Raw genomic sequence first — 16,090 nt, 5'->3', positions numbered from 1 at the left:
CTGCAGGAAACATGTGTGGAAGAAGAAGAGAAACTGGACATGACTGAAGTCAAGGGGATTAAACTATGAACAGTTATTGATGGAGCATTTACACATTTAAATTTCAATGGTTATCAGCATGAATGAACTGCATTCAAAATGATTTGTTCTCTCTCAATCTGACTGTTACAGGAGGCCCTCTTGTGGCCGAGAGAGAAGGGGAAGGATTTTTCTTCATAGAGTCAAAGTTCATGATGAGCGGCTCTAACTTCTCTAGAGGGAACTCAGTTATACATTCAGATAGTGATTCTAGATAAGATTCTAGATAAATAATAATAATAATAATAATAATAATACTTCTACGAACTGAGTTTGATTTATTTCAGCTGCTGTCGTTCTTAAACAATGTTTGTGAAAAGCTGTATTTTCTCTGCAAAGAATATGTAGAGAAGTTCCTATAGTTCTACTGTAATTGGCACTGTAAAGCACTGAAATGAGGAAGACATGCATAAAAACCTCTCTGTGCAGCAACTGCAGATTTTCTGTGTGCAGCTGAAGTCGTCTCAGAGTTTGATCTGCTGACTGGAAACTGTGTCTCTGAATCGACTGGAGCTGCAGAAGATGAAGGTTCAGATGCTTCATACTGTAGAACATTAACATCAGTTTGTTCTGAATGACATTATTAATCCTCATGTCTCTGTGTCAAAGAGTCTTCAGAGTTATTGAGTTAATGTAAGGAAGACATGAATAAATACCTTGTTCAGTAAATCCAGGTGTTTGAGCAGCTGCTGTCCTCTCAGAGTTTGGGGTATTTAATGACTTCTGATTCTCTGTACAAATTAAAGGATGGATTAATTAAAGCCAGTGTGAACCAGTGAAGTGAGAGACTGATGATGTGTGACAGTGATCATGTGATCATGAACCTTGTGTAGGAGCTGCTGCTGTAGTTTGGCTTGATTTCTTCTCAGAGTTTGAGCTGCTGACTGGAATCAGTGTTGTTGAATCAGAAGATGAATGTTCAGATGCTTCATCTGCAGGACATTAACATCATATTTTACAGTAGTAATAGTTGTTTCTCACCTGAATACTTGACAGTGTATCTGACTGAGGTCTTGTGATACAGCACAGTTTTATGGGAAGAAATGGAGAAGGAGAAAGTGAAAGGAAAGCGGTTATATCAGGAGAAACTAAATGACTCCGCTAAGCAGCGTTATTTAGAGAAACTGCTTGACATTAACACCATCGACCCGTACGACCTGCCAGTTACAGAATGGACCAAAAACCCAGAAGCACCTCTCACATTCCCTGACATCGTCAATTACCAGGTTTATGGTATCAGAGCTATACAATGAGTTCAGAAGCTTTAAAGTCCCCGTGAACCGGAAGTTGCAAACAAGTTTTCTCCAGTGTTGTGATGTATTTCCAAGTGAAACAGAATATTGAACAGAGAGCAGAGTTTTACTTTATCGCTCCTCCTCTCCATCTCTCGCTCATAGCAGACTAACGGTTGGAGGGGAGTGGTTTAAGCGTTTTAACCTAAGCCATCAAACTGATTGTGTGGGGCTTGTGGAAACCCCTTCTGAAGGTTCTTCGTGGTTTTGCCCCTCTTGTGTTGAGTAGTGTTTTAATGCACAATATGCACATTCAATGCACACATTCTTCACTTACAGGAGCATTCATTATTGCACTGTCAAATGTTATTGCACATTGTTCATTTATTGTCAAGTGTTAGTTTATTAAATAATTGTTAGTGTAATTGAAATGTGATGGCTATTTTTTCTGCATGTCTACCTATATAATTCTATTTATACATAACACATAATTACTTCTACATAAACACAGTTAAGTCATATGAAATTGTTTCAAGTGTTTATTTGACAAAAGATAAGGAGCACAAATATACAGAAATTTCATTTAAAAAGCTATGTAACAGTCACAGGCACACTCAAACAACAGCTGGGCTCATGTTTGTTAAAGCACAGCAAACAGTGACAAATTCTGTCCAGAAATGTTGTGTCTTCCCCCATGCTGATGGGGACTTTCGAATGCGACATCTTGTATTAGCGCACAACACCAGTTACTCTCTCCACATGTATTCGCAGATGTGCAATGGCCCTAGTCTCTTCCACATCCTTAGCATCCAGCTGTGCATGACCCTTTGTGTATGCAGGTATTTTTACTTCTGCACACATCATACCTACACTTTCCCTGATATTAAATCCCGATCAGCCAACACAATATCACCCGGTAACAGTTTGTCTAGGAAACCAACCCTTGGTGAAAAAGAAGTGCACTTAATTGTATTGAAAGTGTACTTTTTGTGTACTTCAAATCTTAAAAGTATACTTTTTAAAAAGTGCACTTGCAGATAATATAATATAATTAAAATTAATGGCCACTTAATTGTACTTAAAAAGAATATACTTTAATGACAATATTTATTAACACACATAAGTGCACTTTTTAAAAATGCACTTTGTAATAATGTCTAATTAAGTTTTACTTACAGTAAGTACACTTTCATGACAATATTTCTAAACATACTTAAGAGCACTTCTTAAAAATGCACTTAATTTTTACTCAATTATGACTTTATAGTGTTTTAAATAAGTACACTTATTTTGATGTATTGACTAATATACTAAAGCCCATGAAAAATAATTTAATTTCAACTTAAGTGTGTTGTCCAAAATGACATTTGTTAATGTAATTTAAATGTGCTTAGTCTTTAATATATACTGTGTGCATTAATACACCTGAAATGTATTTTTCTTTTGAATTTCAATACACTTGCTTATACAGTATAATCCAGTACAACTTATTGTTGAAATTTTTATCACCAGCTCCTGCTCTAAACTCAACTAGTGTCAGTTTTCTACATAATATTTGACATAAAATGTCATGTATGGAGTGCTGTATTACTAATGCAATAGTGCTGTACTTTACATATGTGTATCATACTTTTAATATCATTATGTTGTTCTAAGTCGATTAAACATTTAATTGCATTAATTGCAAGCAAAAGTTTAACAAATCTAAACAAAATTAATTTGAATTCATATTCAGTTAAAATACATTTAATTTTAATCAGACTAAACTGTAAAAATGATTGACTTTGTTAGGTGAATGAGTCAAGTTCTGTAAACTTACAGTCTAACTACAACAATGAATTAGAAAAACTTCAACTTGAACAGAAATTAAATCATGCACGTATTATAGCCTATAAACTTTTTGTTTAATGCGCATGCGCCAAAATACTATGTCATGACGGCGCATTACTTCACCAGAGTTTGAAAAATGCACTTTCAGCCATCTTCTGTAATCGCGATGCGTGAGGCAACTTTGCTTATCAAAGAAGAAGAAAACAAAGGAGCGCAGATGACTACAGATGAGACGTTATGTACTACAAATAAAGAGGCAAGTAAGTATCTTGATATATGCTTTCTTTATTTTTATTTTTTCACCGTAACATAGCAGTTCTTGTTGCCATTAAGAGTGTAACTTGGAGGTGAATTAATCATGTTTCCTGTAATTTATGTATGATTGCATTATAATAATTTCTTATATATGAATGTGATCGCGTGTGTGGGCGTGTTCAAATAATTTGGCTGCTGAAAATATAATATTTTAATTGAACTCTGACTTTTTAAATCATTTTAAATGACTTAAAGTTAAATTTGCAGAACTAAATTCAAAGATCCGATCTTGTAACATTCAAAGACATTTATATACATTTAATCCATCTAATCGCTATTATAACCACCAGTAATGTTCAATATATCACCCCCTCTAGAAATACTGCTTATAATCTATTTTTCTTTTTGCATTTGAAAAGTGAGGTGTTGAATTACTGTTTGTGTTTGTAATATGTAATATTTTTGTGCTTATCTGGAGTTATATACAGTGGGTACGGAAAGTATTCAGACCCCCTTAAATTTTTCACTCTTTGTTATATTGCAGCCATTTGCTAAAATCATTTAAGTTCATTTTTTCCCTCATTAATGTACACACAGCACCCCATATTGACAGAAAAACACAGAATTGTTGACATTTTTGCAGATTTATTAAAAAAGAAAAACTTAGTAGAAGCACCCTTTTGATCTAATACAGCCATGAGTCTTTTTGGGAAAGATGCAACAAGTTTTTCACACCTGGATTTGGAGATCCTCTGCCATTCCTCCTTGCAGATCCTCTCCAGTTCTGTCAGGTTGGATGGTAAACGTTGGTGGACAGCCATTTTTAGGTCTCTCCAGAGATGCTCAATTGGGTTTAAGTCAGGGCTCTGGCTGGGCCATTCAAGAACAGTCACGGAGTTGCTGTGAAGCCACTCCTTCATTATTTTAGCTGTGTGCTTAGGGTCATTGTCTTGTTGGAAGGTAAACCTTCGGCCCAGTCTGAGGTCCTGAGCACTCTGGAGAAGGTTTTCGTCCAGGATATCCCTGTACTTGGCCGCATTCATCTTTCCCTCGATTGCAACCAGTCGTCCTGTCCCTGCAGCTGAAAAACACCCCCACAGCATGATGCTGCCTCCACCATGCTTCACTGTTGGGACTGTATTGGACAGGTGATGAGCAGTGCCTGGTTTTCTCCACACATACCGCTTAGAATTAAGGCCAAAAAGTTCTATCTTGGTCCCATCAGACCAGAGTATCTTATTTCTCACCACCTTGGAGTCCTTCAGGTGTTTTTTCATGTGTCTTGCACTGAGGAGAGGCTTCCGTCGGGCCACTCTGCCATAAAGCCCCGACTGGTGGAGGGCTGCAGTGATGGTTGACTTTCTACAACTTTCTCCCATTTCCCGACTGCATCTCTGGAGCTCAGCCACAGTGATCTTTGGGTTCTTCTTTACCTCTCTCACCAAGGCTCTTCTCCCCCGTTAGCTCAGTTTGGCCGGACGGCCAGCTCTAGGAAGGGTTCTGGTCGTCCCAAACGTCTTCCATTTAAGGATTATGGAGGCCACTGTGCTCTTAGGAACCTTAAGTGCAGCAGAAATTTTTTTGTAACCTTGGCCAGATCTGTGCCTTGCCACAATTCTGTCTCTGAGCTCTTCAGGCAGTTCCTTTGACCTCATGATTCTCATTTGCTCTGACATGCACTGTGAGCTATAAGGTCTTATATAGACAGGTGTGTGGCTTTCCTAATCAAGTCCAATCAGTATAATCAAACACAGCTGGACTCAAATGAAGGTGTAGAACCATCTCAAGGATGATCAGAAGAAATGGACAGCACCTGAGTTAAATATATGAGTGTCTAGTCAAGTCAAGTCACCTTTATTTATATAGCGCTTTTTACAATGTAGATTGTGTCAAAGCAGCTTTACATTGATAACTGGTACATTGTTTGGCTGCACAGCAGCTCTTAAAGAATAGTGTCAATGCAGGCAGATCAAAGCACTGTTGAATATCAAATGTCAAGTCAAGTGTCCCCAACTAAGCAAGCCAGAGGCGACAGCGGCAAGGAACCCAAACTCCATCAGGTGACATCAGGTGGCAGACAAGTGGCAAATTGGTGTTAAAATGGAGAAAAAAACCTTGGGAGAAACCAGGCTTAGTCGGGGTGCCAGTTCTCCTCTGGCCAACAGTGCTTTGTTACAATTCAGGTTGCTATCATAAGTCCAATAGGATCGCAACATTAAAAGTATTTATTTCAGTTCCATCCAATTGAGGATCGTATTCATCACGCCGGTATGGACGGTTGTTGAGGAACTGTGTCGTGGCTGTCGTGTCGATGAGGCCCTCACAGTGGATGATCTAGTTGACTCAATCTCTGCTGATACGTCAGGGCTGCGTTGTGGTCGTGTCAAGGTGCAGGTCCTTGGTCTCACCTGGATACGGCCCGGATCCGGCTGACTACGGTGAACCTCGGGATAAACAGAAAGACTAATATTAGCGTAGATGCCATTCTTCTTCTGATGTAACGAGTACATCAGGTGTTATAGGAAGTGTTCCCGGTTCCGGCTGACCTAATTTATGCAGCCTAATAATCCTTTAACGGATTTGAAAATATAAATTGGTAATGTATTATGTGTATGCCAGGTTAAAGAGATGCGTTTTTAGTCTAGATTTAAAACTGACAGAGTGTGTCTGCTTCCCGAACAATGCTAGGAAGATTGTTCCAGAGTTTAGGTGCCAAATAGGAGAAGGATCTACCACCTGCAGTTGATTTTGATATTCTAGGTATTATCAGCTGGCCTGAATTCTGAGATCGCAATAGACGTGAAGGACTATAATGAATTAGGAGCTCGCTCAGGTACTGGGGAGCTAAACCATTTAGTGCTTTGTAAGTAATTAGCAAGATTTTAAAATCTATACGATGTTTAACAGGAAGCCAATGCAGTGTTGACAGAACTGGGCTAATATGGTCATACTTCCTGGTTCTAGTAAGAACTCTAGCTGCTGCATTTTGTACGAGCTGTAGTTTATTTATCAGGCGAGCAGAACAACCACCCAGTAGAGCATTACAGTAATCTAGCCTTGAGGTCATGAACGCATGAACTAACTGTTCTGCATTTTTCATTGAGAGCATATGTCGTAGTTTAGATATATTTTTAAGATGGAAGAATGCGGTTTTACAGATGCTAGTAACATGGCCTTCAAATGAAAGATTGGTATCAAAGAGCACACCCAGGTTCCTAACTGACGACGAAGACTTAACAGAGCAGCCATCAAGTGTTAGACAATATTCTAGGTTATTACGTGAAGAAGTTTTTGGTCCAAAAATTAGAATCTCTGTTTTTTCTGAATTTAGTAGTAGGAAATTACTGGTCATCCAATTTTTTAGGTCAGGTGGCTTAGGCGGCCACGGCAGGTCAGGTAGCTTGGGCGCCCACGGCAGGTCAGGTGGCTTGGGCAACCACGGCAGGTCAGGTGGCTTGGGCAACAACGGCAGGTCAGGGTCCGTAGCCGGCCACAGCAGTTCACAGGCGGTTGAAGGCCGAGGGCGTGTAAGGTCCCCACCCGCAAGCTCAAGCAGTTCGGAGGCCGCTGATGATCGCGGCCGTGCAGGGTCCCCACCCACAAGCTCCCCACCCTCAGGTATATGGCCCCCCCCAAAAAGTTCTTGGGGAATTCAACGGAGGCCGTGGCGGTTTCGTGGGTAAGGAGCTCGGGTGGCGCCGGCAGGGCGAGGAGCTCGGGTGGCGCCGGCAGGGCGAGGAGCTCGGGTGGCGCCGGCAGGGCGAGGAGCTCGGGTGGCGCCGGCCTCCGTGGCCGTATCAGGAAGAGCGGATTGCTCTGGGACGGCAGCGGGCTGCTCTGGGACGGCAGCGGGCTGCTCTGGGAAGGCCTCCGGGCCTTGAGGGATGGAGGAAGCCTTCTTCCTCCTCCTCCTCCATTTGCATGGTCGAGGCGGTGGCTCTGTGCCTACCTCCTCTGTGGGCGCTGCAGCGGGCTCACGGGTTGGAGCGGACTCGCGGATTGGAGCTGGTTCTGGAGTGGACTCACTGGCTGGAACGACCCCTATGTTCCCAGACACTGGCGGGGCGGCCATCTTGCCCGTGGGCACTGGCAAAGCGGCCATCTTGTCCATAGTATCCAGAGAATTTGAGTGCGTAGCAACCGGCGAGCTTGAGTGCGTAGCAACCGGCGAGCTTGAGAGCGTAGCAACCGGCGAGCTTGAGGGCGTAGCGGCCAGCAGGCTTGAGTGCGAAGCGGCCGGCGGAGGCTTAGGAATGCCAGCCGCTCGTGCTGAAGTCAGCGGTGGATCAGCCACACTGGAACGCAACCCACTCCGCTCCCAAACAGATCCAGAGACGGAACGTGACTCTAGAAGAACAGCGGGGACATGACGTTGTTCTGGAAGATCAGAGGAGACGTGACTTGGCTCATGGAGGTCAACTGTGACTTGACTTGGTTCAGGATAATCAGCGCTGACTTGACTTGGTGTTGTTATTATGGTGGCCGCCATTTTGTGAGCGTCATCTGGCGCGGCGGCCATTACGTGAATGGATGAAGTGTCGCATTTCTCCACGACACCCACAGTAAACGGAGAGCCAACAGTCAATAAAGCATAATCCAAAAACAGACTTAGAGATGAACGGGGTCCCTCACGAATGAGTTGTTTTTTAAGTGGCTGGTTAACACCCTCACAGAAAAAGTCTATGAGCACGCAGTCCGGCAGATCTGACCAATAAGCAATGTTCAGATATTCCGTGATATAATCCTCTATCGATCGTGTGCCCTGCGTGAGTCCTAATAACAATTGTGCGATGTTCCTACCGGGCTATTGTTCTTCAGGAAAGCCGCTGGATCCATGTGTTGGCGAAGTCTTCTGTAATGATGGGTCGGCAGAGCGGGGATCCATTTGCAAGCTTTATTAAGAACAGTATTTACACGGGTAGACAGGGGCAAAGGCAGGAACATAAACAAGGACAGGCAATGGTCGAGGCAGGCGGCAGACAAACAGAATCAGGGTACAGGCAAGGATCAGGGCAGGCAGCAAACAATCACAGTCCAGGAAACAGGCAAAGATCAGGGCAGGCAGCAAGGGTCACAGAGAATAAACAATCCAACGGTAACGGTAAACAGTCCACAAGAAAACGCTCAGAGTTGATCACCGGGGCAAATCAAGACTTCACAAAGGGTGTGTGTGTGTGTGTGTGTGTCTTAAATAGTCCAGGTAATGATCTGCAGGTGTGTGTGGCAATTGGTGATTGGTGCATGTGATTGGAAGGGAGGATTATGGGAAGTGGAGTCCAGGAACTGACAGGAACAGACAGTGATCGTGACAAATTCCCTGTAAAGTAGGAATACAAACGTTTATAAAATGTTCTCTATGTTTAAAGGCCAGTGTCAGTGAAGATGGTGTGGTCACTGGAATCCTGGTGTTTGTGGGAAATGTGAAGGAGCCTCTCCCAGGATTCTACTACAGTGTTGTCCTGATGACTGAGGTCATTCATCTTAACTGATGCAGTTGCGGTCAAAAGTTTACTTACACCTTACAGAATGACCTGCTTCATCAGGGGAGTACTAAATAAAAAGACAAACATGCACATTTTTATGATCCCTCTTATTGTTAAAATTATTAACATTTTGCAGATACTGCAAGGTGTTAGGGTGATTTGCCTACAGTGGTTCAGGCTGCAGGATGGCCGAATGACTAAAGAAACGTTATCAGAAAGGAAACTTATAGTTTTCTACCATCTTGCTATTACCACCCACTGCCACTTATACCAACGACGGAAATAAGTGCAGTTACAACAGCAAAATATGTGGGAGAGCATTATGATAGTGAAACAATATTATATTGCAATACATCGCACATCAAAGTTAATACCGAATCAAAACTAGTTAGCACATCATTTATAATTGAAATAGTTTAATAATATTTGGTTTAGGGCTGCACGATATTGGAAAAAAATGACAATGTGATATTTTTTTCTGCAATATATATTGCAATATGAAAAAAATTCACAAGATGACTTAAATAGCTCTATTTGGAAAGAATTAATCATTCTAGGAGGATTGGGTTGATTTTGTAGGTGAGTGAATGCAAGTGAATGTGACATTACGTGACATTGTTTACAAGCTGTTTTATTGACGTATTTCCGCGGTTGAAACACTGATTGATGCAAAAACTTGAGAAAATGAGATCCAGGCAGTCCAGCAATGATTATGTCAGAGATCAAATTTGAATAAGGAATAACAAATTTATTAATTAAAAATTATAGAGACAAACAAATTCATTAAGTAATTAATAGTTAATAATAAAATTTAGAGTATTGTAAAATCCAGAGTATTGTATCTAATAGATGAAGATCAGAATATACAGAAAGAAGGAACAAAATTAAGGCATTTGCAGAATGAAATGAGAGATAGAAGAGAAGAAGCAGAAGAGCAAAGAGAAGCAAAGGAAAAAAGCAAAGGGAAAGGCTAAACTATCAACGACTCAGTCCATTTTATACCATAAGCATAGGGAAATTTTCATCCCACTCAAACTTATGTTTTGTTCTAATGAGAAAAGGTCAAATGAATTTATCCATTATGTCATAGACTGGTCCGATGTAAAAAAAAAATAGATGAAAATAGATATAGGGGATGTTTTGACCCCCTTAAGGGAATTTTGCAGATCTTACATTATCACATGTCAGCAGAAATAGAAATGGACATTTTGATACAAAAGTATATTGAGTTCAAATGAGCAACTAATTCCGAAAACACCATCGCTTCTGCAGTACTTGGCAGGTGTCCAATATCTAACCACAAACGTGTCAACGTGACCTGTCACAATGGAACACTTTGAAGAACAATTGAATATAGCAAGCATACATACTCTTAAGGATAAAAGAAGAATAACCATAAGGGTACAATAAAAAGTATATACTTGAAAATATGATGAGAATTAATATATAGGAGTACATGAATATATGAAATCAAAAGTAATATTGATAAATCATAAGCCATAAATGATTAACATGAAATATGAATAAAATGCATGAATATGAATATTGACCATTTTGGATCCACCACTGATTGAGCGATTAAATGTGACATGTTATGGATCAGTTGTACTGTATCTTGTAACATACCTTCAGATGTTCATTCATATTTATTTCACACTGAAACTAGTATTAAAGCAGAGGAGAGGATCAGTACACCGTACACATCTTGGCCACAGGCTTCGATCACTATCAGCAACTCTTTGCCTTTAGGAATACCAAATGGGTCTAGGAGGGTGGTGGAAAAGGACAGCAAATGTCTTTGTTCATTTTTGATTATTTTCAAACCTACAAAAGTGTATATAAACTTTGGAGTGCAACTATATATCTATATCTATTGCTTTCATTCAATGGAGCCAATTATAATAATGGACTGACTCTGTTTACAAACAATTGTTTTCCTTCTGTTTATCTTTTTCCTCAAGGTATTTTTTTTTTTTTTTACTTTCCTGCCTCTTTGGAACATGTCCATTTACGCATACTGTGTAGAGATGGTGTGCAGCTTCATGGACATTTGAGGTTTTCTGCTGATGGAGAGCTTCTGGGACATTGACATAAAGAGCACTTTTTCCTACAACTTCGAAAAAGTTGGTGACAGAAAATTTTGGTTTCTTGTTTTTGTGCCTTTGGAATTCGTTAAGTTTTTTTTGTTTTGTTTTGTTTTTCTTTTCAAAATTACATTCACTGTAATGCTGGAGTAAGATTTTAGAAGAAACCTTTTGGTCCTGTGTAATGTTTGTGCTAGTAAAGGTTTCAGAGCTTATAAGTAACAAGATTCGGTAACACTTTACAATAACGTCTCATTTGTTAACATCAATTAATATATTAGACAACATGATCGAACTATGTGCATTAACTTTTTTTACAGTATTTATTAATCTTTGTTAACATTAGGTAATAAAAAATATAGTTTTTTCAAGTTAGTTAAAATGTATAGTCATTGTTCATGTTAGTTTACAGTGCATTATCTATTAACATATGCAACTTTTGATTTTAATAATGCATAAGTAAATGTTAAAATTAATATTAACCAGGATTAATAAATGCTTTAAAGTATTTCTCATTCATAGTTCATGTTAACTTAAGTAGTTAACTAATAAAAAGTTATTGTAAAGTGTTACCCAAAGTTTTGAATCTTTTCTTTTCTTTACATTTTGTTTGTATACATTTTTGTTTGTATCTTATTTATCATCTTATAGATCATACAGAATGATTTTTTTCTGAAAATGTAAAAATGCAGAAAGTTTTGTGATGGGTAGGTTTAGGTTTAGGTACCTTTGTATGTGAGGGAGAAAATGACTCGCTGTCCTCCAGACTCTTTCTAAAAGAGAGTTAAAGTGTTGTAATTGTTTGTGATTGTGTATAGTGTTTCTTGGGTTTTTCTTTTGCATCAACAAAAAGGTTTTTGTGTATTTGTTTTAGAGATTGTTTTGTCAATAAATGTAGAGGGTTTCAATTTGCATTTGTGTTGATTGTAATATTTTGAAATATACTAAATTGTAACGTCATTATTATATGTAATTCCAAATAATGTAATAACAAATGTATTAAATTAAATAATGTATGTAAATAATGTAATTACAAATGTATTAAATTATATAATAGTGTACATGTAAATGACATTAAAGTCTATTTTAGTTCACATCAATTGTTTGTCAGTACATTCAGAAGTACACTTTTACCATATTTCACAGTACATAAAAAAAAATTGTATTTAAGTCCCACTTAAGTGGTTCAAAAAAATCACTCAAAAGTTCAATTAATTGCATTTAATATGAACTTAATCTGTGATACATTTGAAATTAATTACAAATAGAATGCACTTAAGCGATGAAAACATTACATTTAATTCACACTTAAGTGTATTGATAACTGATATTAAAATATATTTTAGTTCACATTAATTGCTTGTCAGTACATTGAGCAGTGCACTTCAACTATATTTTAAAGATACTAGAAGCAATTACGAAGGTAAATATAAAGTTGTATTAAAGTCCCACTTAAATGGTTAAAAAAAAAAAAAATCACTCAAAAGTTCAACTTATTGCATTTAATATGAACTTAATCTGTGATACATTTGAAATTAATTACAAATATAATGCACTTAAGCACTGAAAACATTACATTTAATTCACACTTAAGTGTGTTCTTTTAAAGTATATTATTTGTGCAATAAGTACACTTTATAAAAGTATACTAAAGTGCACTTTTTTTCACAAGGGTATGCTTCATCTGCAGGACATCAACATCATATTTTACAGTAGTTCTGTCAAGACAACTCTTGGGATATCGGTATAGTAATTGAGATTGGCATGGTAATGGAAACGACAATGTTAATGTATTTGGTCTCGGTGGAATATATCTGCTACGCTCCGAGACCTTCTACTGCCAATACATTCAGATCTATTCCAGTGTAAAGGCGAGCCAATAAAGCTGTGGTGAAACAGCTGAAGAAGACTATTGCTATACATTGTAAAGCACTTTTCACACTACACAGTTAATGGGTGATTTAGACAATACAAGTGCTATCCATGTGCTTTTGAGTGAGAAACAAGCTGTTGCATCGACAGATATGCATAAATCTGCACAATGATAATGTAGACAGGAAGGAATAGACAAACACCCCCAAAACAAGCAGATCTATTGCCAAGACATATGTACTGCAATTTATATATATATATTAAATGGGACAGCATGTTTACTATCTATGTGTGCCTTGGCTACTTTGCCGACCAGCTTAACGTCTCGGTTACGTATGAAACAATAGGCTATTTGCTGCTGCACAGACGAAACTGCATCACGATCCAGCTTATGATTGACTCCACAGGTTATACACAAACACGACGCTCAGTATTAACTGTATTGATGGTTCTTTAATGTGACTCAGACACACGAGCATCTGAATCAACCACACACATTTAGCATTGATAAATGTCCACATTGCTCTTGAAAATGAATGAAATATGGTGGACGCCGATAAAGCACAATGATTATATCACTTTAACTGTTTTCATAAACGTGATAAAAAGTGTATAAAATAGCTGAATGAGTTTGGGAACCCCTGGCTTATATTCTTCAGTGATACACTCATCCATCTGTTGACATGACGCTAGTTTAAAACTTGTAAAGATAGCTCCATTTAGGAATAGATAACCGGACCACACAAAAGAGCGTATGTGGAAAAGATCATTTTTACTTATCTTAGATGTTGTTTCAGATGCCATCTGAAAACGCGCTGCAGACTGCTAACAGCCATCAATGCCAAATATCTGAATGTTTGAGCAGCGAGCTCATTGGCCACTGATGCAACAGCAACCAATCAGCTGTGCTGTGTAGATAATGATGTGATCGCTACCCAATGAGTTAAAGACCCATCAACCTGCATCGTCAGAGTTTCAAGACAGAACTAGGTGATAATAGTTGTTTCTCACCTGAATACTTGACAGTGTATCTGACTGAGGTCTGGAGTTGATTTCTGAGAGTAAGCTGACATCTCCACTCTCTGTTGTCATCTTCATTCAGGAGTGTTGTAGTCAGAGTGATGATACAGTGATCTGATGAGAATAATATCTGATATCTGGAGTCTGTCCTCAGATCAACACCAGCCTGATTCACCCACAACAGCTGAAGTCCATCAGAATTACAGGAGAATCCATCATATGAATATAACTGACAGGAGAGAGTCACAGAGCGACCTGGACTGATCTCAGTCTGTGAGGATGATGATGATGATGATGGAGACACTGAAACTGAACACAAGACACAAATCACAGACTCTTCAATCATCATCTGAGTTTAAAGGAAGAATCTGCCCTTTTTAAATTGATCACATAATCATAAACTTACCATGAAGAACATGCAGAAAAACATCTGCATCAGTTCCTTGTTGTTTGTCATTCACATATTGTCTGCAGATGTAAAATCCAGAATCTTTTTCTGTGACATTGATGTTCAGAGAGCAGTCAGACCCCAGACTCAGTCTCTCATATCTCTCTGTGTCTTTCTTCTTTTTCCCTCCATTAATCAGTTCAACTGCTGCTGAATGTGTGAATCTGTTATAGGTCCATGTAGTTGATTTGCAGTCAGAAAGAGCATTATTACAGGACAGACGGACATTTTCACCAGAACTGTTGAACACATGAACATCATCCACTCCACTGGTACCTGAAATATTTGAGTATATTTGAGTGATCATTGTGTTGTATATTAATAAATGAAAACATAAAACATACCAGCATAAAAAGCAGAAGTTGCAGATCATACAGTATTTTTTTCTTCACTCCACACAATCATCACACTCTCCAAAATAAAGTATTTGTCTTGATCAGAGAGCTGTTGAAATCTCTTAATATGAAGATAATTGTTGATCATCAGATGTTTGAGTGACTCTATGTCCAGTATCAGGAATAATACAGTATGATCTGTATGTATCAATACACAACTCTGAGATCACAACGTGAATGTGTGCAAGAATAAACTGAGCATGTTCAAATCAACTCTTTCCAGACTAATTCCACTAAATGTCTTTAGAGAAAATCCAGATTTCTTTACCTATGAGAAGTGAAGAGAGAATGATCAGTCCCAGCAGACACAGATCACACTTATCAGCCATTTTCTGTTTCTGTCAGTCTCTCTCTTCATTATATAGTTACAGCTCCTCCTTTAATCATCATCAGCTCCTCCTGTGGTTGTGAACTTCCTCTGATCTGAACTGAGTGTTTATTTCTGACACTAAGATACAGCTCTGCATTTCACTGACAGTCACTAAAGTCAAGACAAGAAGTGATCAGAAAGATCTCTGCTGTGAAACTGTGTTTAATGTGAAAAGCTCTGGAACAGAAAGTGAGCTGAACTGGACAGTGACGTCTGTCACACTGTCACCAGTTCAGTGTCCGGTGTCGTTTCAGTTGTGTGTGTGTCCCTGCCTGTTGGAACTTTATTATTAAACCCTGTTTTGGAATTTAGTCTTCTTCGTCTTCATCTGCCTGCCTACACACCACACCTTACAGAAGATCGGACCCATTATGGGTAACACAAGGAAGTTTGCGTTCTGAGCCACGATTTTTTGTTATTTTCTAAGGAGTTTTTTGTCTTGCACTCAACTGCCCCTACAACAACGAGACCCTGAAGTCGTTGTTCTGGATCTGAACTTTCACCATCCTGTTGACCTCCCAGACACCACCGGATTAAACTGGAGAGAAGCCATCATCCGGTGTCTGGAGAGCGTCAATCAAAAGTCAAACTAAACTGATTCAAAATTAATTCAAAACACATAACCAATAACATATTACTTAACAATTAGTTAATTGTCATGTGCCTCAACAAGTAAAATCATCACATAATGATACCTTTGCAAATCATTACCTAAAGATTAATTAAAGCAGACAACTGGAAGTACGTAGCTTTGACCATCGTGGTAATTAACATATGAATTTTTGCTATTATTTAATTTAATAAGTTATTAAGAAATTAATATAGGTTTTAGCATGTGTATATATTATAAATCTGACTCTTTTGTGTGTGTGTGTGTGTGTGTGTGTGTGTGTGCACCATGAGGCTACTAAGTTTGTGCTTGTGAAACCACACATTCACACCCTTCAGAAGTGAAGCAGTTTAAATGAGCAGATGCATCAAGATCACACTTCATCTATATATATATCTAGATGAATCATAGGA

At 38.7% G+C, this 16,090-nt stretch overlaps 2 protein-coding genes and 1 long non-coding RNA gene across 4 annotated transcripts in view; 1 reads left to right on the top strand and 2 right to left on the bottom strand.

Moving 5' to 3' along the window:
* LOC127508159 (uncharacterized) overlaps positions 1–16,090 on the bottom strand; it is a 448,826-nt gene that overhangs the window by 519 nt on the left and 432,217 nt on the right. The gene's annotated exons all lie outside the window — the stretch shown is intronic.
* LOC127508119 (uncharacterized) overlaps positions 1–16,090 on the top strand; it is a 310,593-nt gene that overhangs the window by 29,666 nt on the left and 264,837 nt on the right. The gene's annotated exons all lie outside the window — the stretch shown is intronic.
* On the bottom strand, positions 762–14,158 carry LOC127508249 (uncharacterized). Its single transcript, XR_007928746.1, has 3 exons — positions 13,846–14,158; positions 903–962; positions 762–809 (listed from the first exon to the last, which is right to left on the bottom strand). It is a non-coding gene; the product is annotated as an uncharacterized LOC127508249 (long non-coding RNA).

This window comes from Ctenopharyngodon idella, chromosome 3, assembly GCF_019924925.1.
Source record: "Ctenopharyngodon idella isolate HZGC_01 chromosome 3, HZGC01, whole genome shotgun sequence".
Lineage (NCBI taxonomy): Eukaryota > Metazoa > Chordata > Actinopteri > Cypriniformes > Xenocyprididae > Ctenopharyngodon > Ctenopharyngodon idella.
Note: the sequence above shows the minus strand (reverse complement) of the source record. Positions and strands in the feature narration are given on the sequence as shown.